This window comes from Macrotis lagotis, chromosome 5, assembly GCF_037893015.1.
Source record: "Macrotis lagotis isolate mMagLag1 chromosome 5, bilby.v1.9.chrom.fasta, whole genome shotgun sequence".
Taxonomy (NCBI): Eukaryota; Metazoa; Chordata; class Mammalia; order Peramelemorphia; family Peramelidae; genus Macrotis; species Macrotis lagotis.
In genome coordinates, this window is record NC_133662.1 from 6,511,624 (window position 1) to 6,524,088 (window position 12,465).

A 12,465-nucleotide genomic window follows, 5' to 3' on the forward strand; every position below is an offset into this window, starting at 1 on the left:
GAAAAATTGTTCCTGCTCTCAAGGAACCAAGTCTAGTAGAAGGGACAACATGTAATCATCTATGGGTACACAAGATATATGAAGGACAAACGATAGGTCATCTCAGAAAGAAGAAACAAGTAGTTGGTAGATGGGGTGCCAGGAAAAGAATTTTGCAGAATATGGGATTTGAACTATATTTGGAAGGAAGCCAGGGAAGGCAGAGAACAGAAATGAGGAGGGAGCATATTCCAGATGTGGGGGGCTGGGGAGGGGAGGAGACAGGGGGGCAGCCAGTGAAAAGCAGAGTTGAGAGATGGAAAGAACAGCCAAAATTCCAGTGTCCCTTCATCTAAAAGTTAGTGGAGGGGATTAAAATGTAAGAAGACTGAAGAGGTTGGAAGCAGTAGGGTTACAAAGAGTAAAGAGTAAATAGGATTTTGTATTTGGTCCTGGAGGTGACAGGGAGACCCTTGAGTCTATTGAGTGGGGTGGATGGCTGAGTGATATGGTCAGACCTTTATTTTAGGAATATCACTTTGACAAATGAGTGGTGGATGAACTGGAATTAGGAGAGACCTGAGGAAAGGAGACCCACAAGGATGATAACCATGCAAGTAGAGAGGAAGACATAAAGTAAAACTGTTGTGAAGGAAAAATGATGAACTTTAGCAACATCTTTCCATAAAACTACTCCTCTTTTTCCCCATTCAACTTGTAAGGAGGGGCAATCTGCCTTCATATAAAGTTTTTTTGTCCCTTCAGCTGCTTTGACTAAAGCTAAGGGAATGACAAGCACCTTCTATATTTGAGATGAAAGCTGGCAAATCATGATTTTTCTCTCTTCCTAAACTAATATCCATATTCCAGTGATGAGAAATTTCTTGAGGAAAAGGGAGATATGATTTAATCCAACCTTATTACTTTTACAGGTGAGAAACATCAGACCTATGTAAAATTGGTCACTAGGAGTATTAGGGGCTAAGGGACCTTTTCCTCTATGATGCTTATCTGTCTTTCAATAAATCTGCCATAAGACTCCCTCTGGTTCTCTTAATATATTGCTAATGTCTATCCACCTGCTGTTTCACCTTTTATTACATGACTGGCCATGTCCTTAGTGGTCTATATATTCATCTAATAGTGAATTTCATGACACTTCTCCTGGGCATTTCATTGATGACCCACTATTTATGCTAGGTATTTATGCCTATTTCTGCTGCTTTAATTTTTCCCCCACTAGATTGTGTTGTTCTATGATTCATAAACATGCAAATAATCTTTCACAGAGAAAATGTCACTAAAAGAATGGAAAAAAATCAAAAGAGTTTTCTTAATTTTTCTTAGAAAACTGGTATACCAGGCAGCTGTTCTATGAAGGAAGGAACACAGTGAAAAATAACAAGAAGAGAAAATTTTTTATTCTATTGTGATCAAAAGAGGAAAGATAGGCTAAGACTTGATTTGAATGGTTTGATAGCAGAAAATGATAATTGAATTATTCAACTCTTCCACTGCCAGTCCAAGTGGCATTGAATTTAACATAATTTGAAAGGTCAAGGTGTCCTTCACAAGAGGAGGCAGGACCATCTGGTCAAGGTGTCCTTCACAAGAGGAGGCAGGACCATCTCTAGACCAACATGGTATTGTGGAAAGAGGATTGAATTTGGAATAATAGGATATAGGTTCAAATCTCAATTTTTGCTATTTCTTATCTATATGATCTTGGAATAATATTTTAACATTGTTGGTCTTCAGTTTTCTAATCTGTTAAATAAAGGAAATTGACTCTAAGTTCTTTCTAGGGTTACCTTTATGTTCTCCACAAAATTTGGAGTTTAATGGTTTCCTAGTTGGGGTAATGAAAAAGAAAGGGAAAATTCTACTAAATATGCCATGAACAAAAAGATTACTAGTAATTCATATTTTTGTATTTCAAGCAGTGCGGAATTAACTTTATGCTGAAATGGTATTCTCCTCATCCCTTCCTATTGTAATAATTAAGCTCTTTCCTTTTGTTATTATTGAGTTGTCTCTGATTCTTTGTGACTCCATTTAAGATTTCCTTATCAAAGAAATTGAATTGGTTTGTTATTTCCTTCTCCAGTTCATTTTACAGATGAGGAAAACTGAGGCAAACAGGATCAAGTGACTTGCCTAGAGTTACACATCTAGTAATTCTTTGAGGTCTGTATTTGAATTCAGGTCTTCTGACTCCAGGCCCTGGACTCTATTCACTGTGCCAACTTACTCCTTTTATGGTGAAATAAAGTTTTCTACTCTATATCATAATTCCATTTCCTGGACTTTTGATTTACTTTTTATTCTTGGGTCCTTTACTTGGTGACTTTTAAAACTTGAAGAGGTTACAAGACTTGTCTGAGTCACAACTGAGATGCATGTCATTAAAATGGAGGTGGCAATAACCCCTCCACAGATCAGTCTGCAGAGTTCCCTCTGCCAGTCTTTCTCCATCTTTCCTGAAGCCTCAGCCCTGAACTCCTGATCCCTAGGGACTTCATATCCCTTCAAACCCAGATTGTGTCTTGTTCCCTATCTGTCTCCTTGTGCCCCTGGAGAGGAAGGGGAAAAGAGAGAATTAAAAATGTCTCTGACCTTTGCTCCCAATCCACCTTCTGCCCAAGTGACCTGGCACACTGCTTCTGATGGGGAGGTGACCCTTTGGAGCTGGGACCAGGACATTTATCCTGCAGAAATCTTTCTGACTTGGCTGAAGGATGGGGAGGGACAGCTCCAGGATCCATAATTTATTGAGAACAGGCTTGACACTGACAGGAACCGTCCAGAAGTGGGCAGCTATGGCAATTATCCTGGGCCATGAAGCATTCAGCATGAGGGCCTATCTGTTATGTTCAATTATATAAGTCCCTGCCTACAAAGAGTTTACAGGTTACTTGGGGGGGCAACAATAGAGAGCAAGAAAATATGTACAAATAAACTTCTATTTTGCCATTTTACAGCTGCCTTTGTGTTGTACTGATTGACTCTAACAAAACCTGAAACTTCATAAGGGCAGGAGCAGGTTTTACTCACTTAATTGATGCTTCCACTGCATGGACTCTCCATCGAATGGGTGCTCTTCAAGAAGAAAAGCACAAAGGATTAGGAAGTCCTGCACACTATGGGTCATTGGTAAGCCCCAGAACTGCCCTTCTTCTAGTCCTTGAATGGCAGGTCAACTATCTCCTTCTTCCTGCTCATCTTTTCCACATACTCAAGTTATGGGTGGATTCCCCATTGTGGGCACATCTTATAGGCATAACCAAGCATTAGGAAGCATCACCAGACCAGGAAACCATCTTTTGCCCCCAGAATTCTCTGTTCTTTCAAGAGTATCTTAAACTATCAATGTGATGATAGATAATTCTCAGATAGATTATCTCCCTGGATGCAAATATCAAGTACACCATACTGTATACCCAACTGCTTCTCCAAGGTTCCTCCTCAGAGATAATTTCTCTTCATTCCTTACCCTATTCCTCTTTCAGTGGCCTCAACATTCCCAATGAGAGTAAAAGTGAACTGGTTTAGGAGCCTCTTCTCCTAGACACTAAAGTGGAAGTTGTGACTCTACCCCCAGCAGTCTATAGTACTACCCCCACACAGAAATTTTTCCACCCATTGTGAATTAATTGAACCAGTTCCAGGAAGAATGACTTCACTTACTGCCTTCCATCTCTGAGGGTCTTTTCTTCCCAGAATGGTTCCCCCCCCCCACTATGCAAGTGGCCATTCTTTGCCACATTTCTTTCTTACCTAGCCTTAATCACTGAATGGGCATTGCCTCAGTCAAACTGAGATTTTAGTGTAAAAAGTCCTAGGTCTTTCACTGCATCCAAGGTCATCTCTAATCATCCTTAGCCATATTTGATCACTGGTCCCCTAGAAGGTTCCAGAGGAGAAAGGGAGACTGATCATTTTGCACAGCACTCCCTCACTTAAATCCAAGTCACTTATGTGTCACAGCATCACACCCCTGATGTCATGGTCCTTTGAGAAATAACTTCTTCCCTTTGTCGAGGGTTTCTGACTGTCACATGTGCCATTGACTGGACCAAGGTCCTATGGTTAATCCCCTTTGTGTTATTTGTAACCCCTTTAAATAAATTTCAGAGATTTCTCAAAATATGAAGAGAAAAAGTCTTTATTTGATTCTTGAGAAGCTGACCTCTATTCAACCATATAGATGGGAGAGTAAGACATGAATATATGTATGGCTCCTAACACGATCCCCCCCCCCCACACTGGCCCATCCTCATTAGTTAAGAATGTGGTCTTCACAATCTAAGCCTGTAAACTAATTTAAAGAAAAGCATATAATCCAAACAGACGTGTAATTCCTCCAGCCACGAGGAATGTATGGATGTCTGGACTTATCACTGGTAAGGAGCCAGATCGGTTTGCACTTTACATTCCAGTCATGATAACATTCACAGACATCCCAGAAGTTGCTTGTCAGGGGAGGAGGGGCAGAAGAGGCCTAACCCATAGCTCAGCTTATTCTAATCTATAATATTCTCCTGAAGAAATATCAGACTTTATCCCATTCACAGAGATGACCCAAACAGGAATAATGTTAGATTTTCAGCAAAAGAATTTAGGAATCTTTGATTTTAGGGTGTGGTTCACTCCCTATTGGGGGAGTCCCAGATCTGGGGACTCATTCCTGGAAATCGAAAGGGAAACCTTAGGCTCCAGGTTTGGGAAATAACATTGAAAGGATTCCAGGGGACCGGGAGCCCCTGGAGGAGGCGGAGGAGCCACACCTGGAGGCGGCCCAGCTCCGGACCACTTGGTGAACTCTGCTCCAGCCGCAGTCCGGAGCCTATGCTGTGAGCAGGTAAGCTTGCACGGGGAGCCCCAGTGCAGTTCGTTCCTGGGAAGGTGCGGATCTGGAGGCTTTAAGAGGTGCCCCCTCCCTTTCATCAACAGCTAAAGTCTAGGAAATTCTCTGCCCTCTCAGGAAGCAGGACAACCCCGAGACTTGGAGAAGTGGAAGGCGCTCTGGGGCTTGGGAGCTCGCACCCAACCCCAGCTCTCCCACAAACTCTCCGTCTGACCCTGGGCAAGCCTCTTTATTTCCCTGAGTCGGTTTCCTCCTGTATAGAAATGCTGGAGATGAACTTACTAGATGGTCTCTGTGGTCCTTAAAATCCTAATTCCTAGGAGCCGATCAATCAAGCTTTGACTGGGAAAGTTTTGAGGGGCCTGAGGTTCAGCTAGGGATCCTTCTGATAGAGAGGGAAGCAATCCTGGGCAAGGGGTCAATGATGGACTTGATTGGAACTGTTGCTCCTTACTATAATGTAATAATTAAAATAATATTATAGTAGTAATAATAATATAATAATAATAATAATATTCTCTCCTTATTCTTTCACAGGCTTTGACATGCAGCTCCCTGCCCTGAGGCCCTGGGGTCCCCTCCTTCTAACTGATCTGATACTGCTTTGGCTATTGCCTGGGCTACTGGGAGCCCTATTTCCTCCAGGACTCCTTGTCCTCTGGCTGGAGGGAACTTTTCAGTTGGGGGCCCTGTGGGGATTGCTAAGTTTATCTGGGAGGCTTGGGAGGATGGGGGAACTGCTGCCTACTTTGTGCCTGAGCACCCCATTGTTCCTGTCTCTGAGGGCCCTGGTTCCTGGGGTCTTGGGAGCTCCCCCTGTGCTCCTAGCCTCAGCCCCATGGACCTGGATGTTGGTGGCCTATGGAGGTGTGGGGCTGAGTTGGGCTTTATGGAAGGTGCTGAGCCCCTCAGATGTCCTTCCCTCAGTACAGGAGAACAAAGCCATGATGTGGAGGCTGCTGAGACTGTCCTGGCTTGACTTTTCCTTCCTTGTAGCTGCTTTCATCTTCCTGACTGCTGCAGTAATAGGTAAATGGACTCTAGGAATGGGGTTGGGGAGAACTTGAGTCTAAATGAATAAGGAAAAGGATCCTTGATGTTTTCCCCAACCCACATTGTTCATGCCCTATCTCAGGTGAGATGTCTGTTCCCCACTACATTGGTTGTATGATTGACATCCTGGGCCAGGACTTTGACCATGATGCTTTTGTCACTGTCATCTTCTTCATATTCCTCTTCTCTCTTGGCAGGTGAGGGAACCAAGGGGTGGGAGGAGGTAGGGGAACCATCTCCATGTTTTTTAGGTTTCTGCTACTTCTTATCTGAGTGACCTGGAGATAATCACTTCATATTTCTGGGCCTCAGTTTCCTCATCAATAAAATGAAGGGGGGGGGGTTGGACCAGATGCTAACAAGTCCAATCCTTTAATTCTGGGGGGTATTTCCTAACACCCAAACCCCTTGTGTTATCCATTGGCCAGCTGATCCCAGATACAAAATCTGCCTTACCTGGGAAGGGCAGGGAAAACATTTCTTCCCCAAAGCTTGGATCTGGAAATGCTACTTTTTTTAGATGCTCTTACTCTGAGGTAGGAGATAATGAATTTACCCCCTTCCTTCCCCAGTACCTATTCTAATGAGGGAATACATTTTCCATTTTTTTGTAAGTTTTTCTGATTAGGAAGACAGGGATTTGACAAAGGGTTCAACAATATGTGTATGTATTCATTCAGAAATATTTATTTAGCATCTTACAGTGGAAACATTTTGTCTTAGTAGTATCTTGTCTTCTTTGTCATGGGGGGGGGTATGATGTATTATCTGCTCTCAGAGGGACCTTACTGGCTTTTTTATACATCAAGAGTTTTACTTCCTTTCAGTGACCTTTTCATTTTATATATATATATATATATATATATATATATATATATATATATATATATATATATATATATATATATATATTATATGTGTACATATATTCATACATACATAAAATGGTAGTCATTGTGTTTATTTTTCTTTTGGTTCTGTTTATTTCATTTTGGATAAGTTTACAAAAATCTTCCCATGTTTCTCCAAATTTCTTACTGCACCATCATGTTCCATTAGATTCATGTAACTGTGTTTTTCAGTCATTCCTCAGCCCATAGGTCTTCATTGTGTTTCCATTTCTTTGTTACTGTCAAGAGTGCTGATATGAACATGTTGGCATATTCTGGACCATAGTTTCTGTTCTTTATCTGCTCAGGGTATAAGCCCCATCATGAGATCGCTGAGTCAAAAGATTGGGCTAGTGCAGTCATTTGCATAATCCAGAACCGTGGAACCTGTTCATAGCTTCAACTTCAGAACATTAGCAAATCCTGCCTTTCCCAATTCCTCTAACATTTAGTCATTCTCAGTTTTTGTCATCTTGGCTAGCTGTATTCCACCACCTCTGCTTCCAGACATTTTCAGGCTTTCCCATATCAAAAGAAGCTCATTCTTGTTTATATCTTCCCCTCTGGTTATTGCCCTTCTATGACTAATCTTATAGTATAATCTACATTATATTGCCTCTATTTCCTTGTCTTCCTTTGTCTTCTGTCTATTGTTCCATTACTTTAATGAAACTCTCTTCTCAAAGGTCATCAATGACATTGTCAAATCCAAGACCATGTCTAAAGCTTGATGCTTTACTTTCTGTGGCATTTGACAATTGATCACTGCCTCTTCCCTTAACTTCTTTGTCACTGTACTACACTTTTATATTTCTGACTATACTCTTTCCCTTTTTATGGGCATGGTATGGTCTCCAGATCTTTTAATGTGACAATTTCCTAAAGTTTAAATTTAGTCTTCAGAACTCCAATTTTTCTTTTTTTGGTATATATATATATATTTTTATTTTAAGCTTAAATAAGAAAAAATATAGTCTTGTGCACAGCAAAACATAGAAAATTCATAATATAAAGCTATAAATTTCTATTTCAATAGACCTATATAGTAAATATTATACATTGTGTACAAAATTATCCATCTTTGATTTATTGTAGGTTTTCTTCTGTCCTCTGCTATGCACTGTTTATTCTTTCCCTCCCCCATGACTACAATTAAACATGGATATATCTATATCTATATTTATCTATCTAGCTATATCTATCTATCTATATTTATGTATCTATGTATCTATCTGCTTATATTAATATACATACTCACAAATACATATATACCCAGTGATACACCCATAAATAGATCTTTATTTATATCCATATATATACACAAACCTGCATACATATACATATATACACACATATTCATATATATCTATATATTTAGTTTGTGTGTAGTTCTCATTTTTATAGTATTACCTGAAAACAATGCCTCCTCACTCCTCTGCTTCATTTCTACTTATTACCTTTCACTCCTACCCATTGACCTATACCCCTTTCTATATACTGTCTTATCCTATTCTCTCTCACCTTCTGACTCAGGACCCTCCCTATTCCCTTCTCTTATTTCTTTCTGAATTTAAAAGACTTTTATACTCATACCCACCCCCCCATATATATATATATATATACATACATATATACATACATACACATACACACATTTATATATTGTTCACTCTTTAACCCATTCCCAATGAGAGTAGGTTTCCAGAACTTACCAACTTTCCTTCCCCATCTGATTTCTGTTTTAATTCTTCCTCTCACACCTCCTTTGTTTAAGAAGATAACTTTTTAAAATCTTTTTGTACAACATTTTACTTTACAATCTTTTATTTTTTGATTTACCCAATTACTAATAACTATATTGGACATATGGTTTACATTTCCACATATAAATAGCAAGCATTTTGTCCTTTTTGAGTCCCCTATAATTAGTCTTTTTTTTTTATATTTTTCTTGGTTCTTGTATGTCAAATTTTCTATTAAGTTCAGGTCCTTTTGCAACAAAATCCTGAGAGTCTGGCAATTCACTGAATGTTCATTTTTTTTTGTTTTCATTCAGATTATGCTTAACTTTGCTGAGTATGATAGTATTGACTGCATCCCAGTTCTTTTGCTCCTCAATATATAGTGTTCTAAGACCTATGGTCTTTTAATATAGCCACTGCTAGTTCTTGTATAATTCTAATTGTGGTCCCACCATAATTGAATTGTTTTTCCTTGTTGACTTTAATATTTTCTCTTTAGCCTAAGAGTTTTAGAATTTATTTATGATAGTCCTTTCAGTTTTCTTCCTAGAATCCCATTCAGGTAGTGATTGGTGAATTTTTTTATTTCTCCTTTTTCTCTTGTTTTAACACTTTGAGACAATTAAAAAGTATTTCTTGTATTATAATATCAAGATTCTTCTTTTGATCATAGCTTGAAGGTTCAATTCTTATTTTTTTCTTCTTGATCTGTTCTCCAGATTGGTTGTTTGTTTTTTGAGGTCTTTCACATTCTCTTCTATTTTTTCATTCTTTATATTTTATATTTTGTTTTATTATTTCTTGGTCTCTTATAATTTAATTGCCTTCCTCTTGCCTAATTCTTATTTTCATAGTCATTTTCTTCCTTAAGATTTTGGACCTCCTTTTCCAATTGATTTACTTTCTTTTCATAATCTTCTTTTCTTAGATTGTTTTCTTTTTTTACTTTTCTTCACTCTCTCTTCTTTGATTTTTAAAGTCTTTTGTGAGTTATATAAATTCTTTTTTGTTCAGGTAGCTATTTGACATTACTTTTTGGAGTAAGAGAGGCTTTTTTTTTTCTTTTTGCTGCAGTATCTTCTTCTGAAGGCAAATTCTGATCTTCCCTATTCTCAAAGTAACTGTCCATGGTTGGGTTCTTTTTATTTTACCTAGTCTTAAAAATTTTTTTTTGAGCAGCTTATTGTTATATTCACCTCCAATCCTGTGGGGTGGAAGATAGTGTCTCTTACTTTCAGGAGCTTTATCCTAAGCTGACTTTATCCTAAGCCTAAGCTCAAGCTCTGTCCTCCATTCCCCTCCAAGTCACAGAACACTGTGCTGGGAATGATCTTACTCCCTATAACTTTTTTTCTTTTGCCTTTTTACAAGGCAATGGGGTTAAGTGACTTGCCCAAGGTCACACAACTAGGTAATTATTAAGTGGTTGAGGTTGGATTTGAACTCAGGTACTTCTGACTCCAGGGCCAGTGTTCTACCCACTGCACCATCTAGCTGCCCCCTATAACTTTTTCTTTTTAGGTTTTTTTTTTGCAAGGCAAATGGGGTTAAGTGGCTTTCCCAAGGCCACACAGCTAGGTAATTACTAAGTGTCTGAGACCAGATTTGAACCCAGGTACTCATGACTCCAGGGCTGGTGCTTTATCCACTGCCCCACCTAGCTGCCCCTCCCTATAACTTTCAATTATAACCTGGCTATAACCTTCAATTTTTCCCTCTGGTTGAGAGCCCCAAGATCAAGAACTCAGTTTTCCTGTCAGTGTCCACAGCTAGCAGTGGCACAACTGGCACAACTACTTCTGCCTTCTGGTTGTGTGCTTGTACCTTCTAGTCCAGGACTGAGTTTCTGCCTCATAGTTGGGCCAGGCATCCCTTATAAGTCAAAGTTCCTTTTCTTCATCTGCTCAGGTGCCCAACTCCACACACCATCTGGAGAATTCCTGTGGTTGAAGTGGTGGCCTCCTCCAAACCCAGCTGCCCCTAAGGCTTGCCTCTTGGTGTTTCAGGGAGCTTGGACCAGGAATCTTTCTTTGGATCTACTCTGGTTGTCCCAGGAGAGCTACTGTTCCATCCCAACACTTAAACATGTTCAGTCTGGGGTGCTTTATTGACTTACTTGTGGAGGAAATATGGAGAGCTAAGAATTTTCTGACCTATTCTACCATTTTCCTATAGTTTTCTATTCAATTTTTCTTGCTGCGTACTTTTTAGGGCTGATTCATGTTTATGGTTTCATGCTTGCCTTCTTTCTGATGATTGTCCAAGCTGTCTGAGTCCTGATGCCTCACCTGAATCCTAGGCCCACATCTTCAGAAACCTGCTAGACTTCTCCATTGGAGATCCTTTTGTCCCCTCAATTCATTATATCCCAAATCTCTCTCTCTCTCTCTCTCTCTTAAAATCACCTTATTTTATTTATTTTATTAAATATTTGCCAATTACATTTAAAAATTTTAAGTTCCAAATTCTCTCAATTTCTTTCAAACCTTGAAGTCAAGCAATTTGATATCAATTATATATGTGTGGCCATGAAAAAATTGTTCTATGTTAGCTGTGTTGCTAAGGAAAAAAATAAAACAAAAATGAAGAAAGTTTTAAAAAAGATTCTTCAATCTGCTTTCAGAGTTCATCAATTTTCTCTCTGGAATTGAATAGCATCTTTCATCATTGGCCCTTTGGAATTTTCTTGGACCATTGTCTTGATCAGAGCAGCTTAGTCTTTCCCAGTTGATCAATGTTATTGTTACTGTGTACAATTTTCTCCTGGTTCTGCTTTTGTCACTTTGTCTGAATTCATACAAGTTTCCCCAGTTTTTTCTGAAACCATTCTGCTCTTCACTGATTATAGCACAATAGAATCACAATAATATCATGACAATCATATGCCACAACTTGTTAAATCATTTCCCCAACTGATGGCATCCCCTTGATTTCAAATTCTTTGCCTCCACAAAAGAGCTGCTATAACTATTTTTGTACAAATAGATCCTTTCCCCCTTTTCTTGATTTCTTTGGGATACAGATCTAGTAGTGGTAAGACTGGGTCAAATGTTATTCACAGTTTTTTTTAGCTCTTTGTACATAGCTTCAAATTATTCTCCCAGAATATTTGGATTAGTTCATAACTCCACCAACAGTACATTTGTGTTTCAATTTTCCATGATACAGGTATCATCTTCCCATCTGGAAGGTAAAAGTTTAACTTTATTTAATTCCTTATGATTTTTCTCATGATTTTTAGTATTTCCATTTTGGTGTTTAATTGGGATTTTTAAATTTGTTCTTTTTCTAGTTTTTTATGTTTGCATGAGTAATTCACTGATCTGCTCTCTTTCTCTTTCATTGAGGTACACACTTGGAAATACAGAGGCTTTGACTCCATCTTGTAAATTTTGGAATTATTTTTTGTTGATTATTTCTCTGATTTGTCCTTTGACCTACTCATTTTTTAGGATTAGATCATCTAGTTTCCAATTAACTTATATTCTATGCTTCCATGATCTTTTATTAAATGTAATTTTTTGTAATCTTTTAACCAGATTTGGTTTACCTCTTATCCTTTTAAATTAGGTCTATTTTTCTTTTTATCTGAAATGATTGTTTCTTTTGCTTTTTATTTTTTTTCAATATGAGTCTGCTCCAGACTCATATTTTAACTCTTTGTGTGTGTCTTTCTCTTTCAAGTCTAATTTTTGGAAACAATGTATTGTCAGTTCTGATGTCTAATCCATTCTAGTATTCACTTCCATTTCATGGATGAATTTCATCCCAATCATGTTCACAGTTATGATTATTAACTATTCATCTCCCATCTTATTTTCTTCTGTTTAACCTTCTCTTGTCCTTTTTATCTTGTTTCCCTTCCAAGTTTATTTTACTTCTGACCATTGCCTTTTTTTTTAATTTTCTTCCTTTGATCACTGCATACACTTGT

At 38.5% G+C, this 12,465-nt stretch overlaps 1 pseudogene; it reads left to right on the plus strand.

The window, feature by feature from the left end:
• The first annotated feature begins 277 nt into the window (after nt 1-277).
• The window catches only part of LOC141523419 (antigen peptide transporter 2-like), a 32,299-nt pseudogene continuing 20,111 nt past the window's right edge, over nt 278-12,465 (plus strand).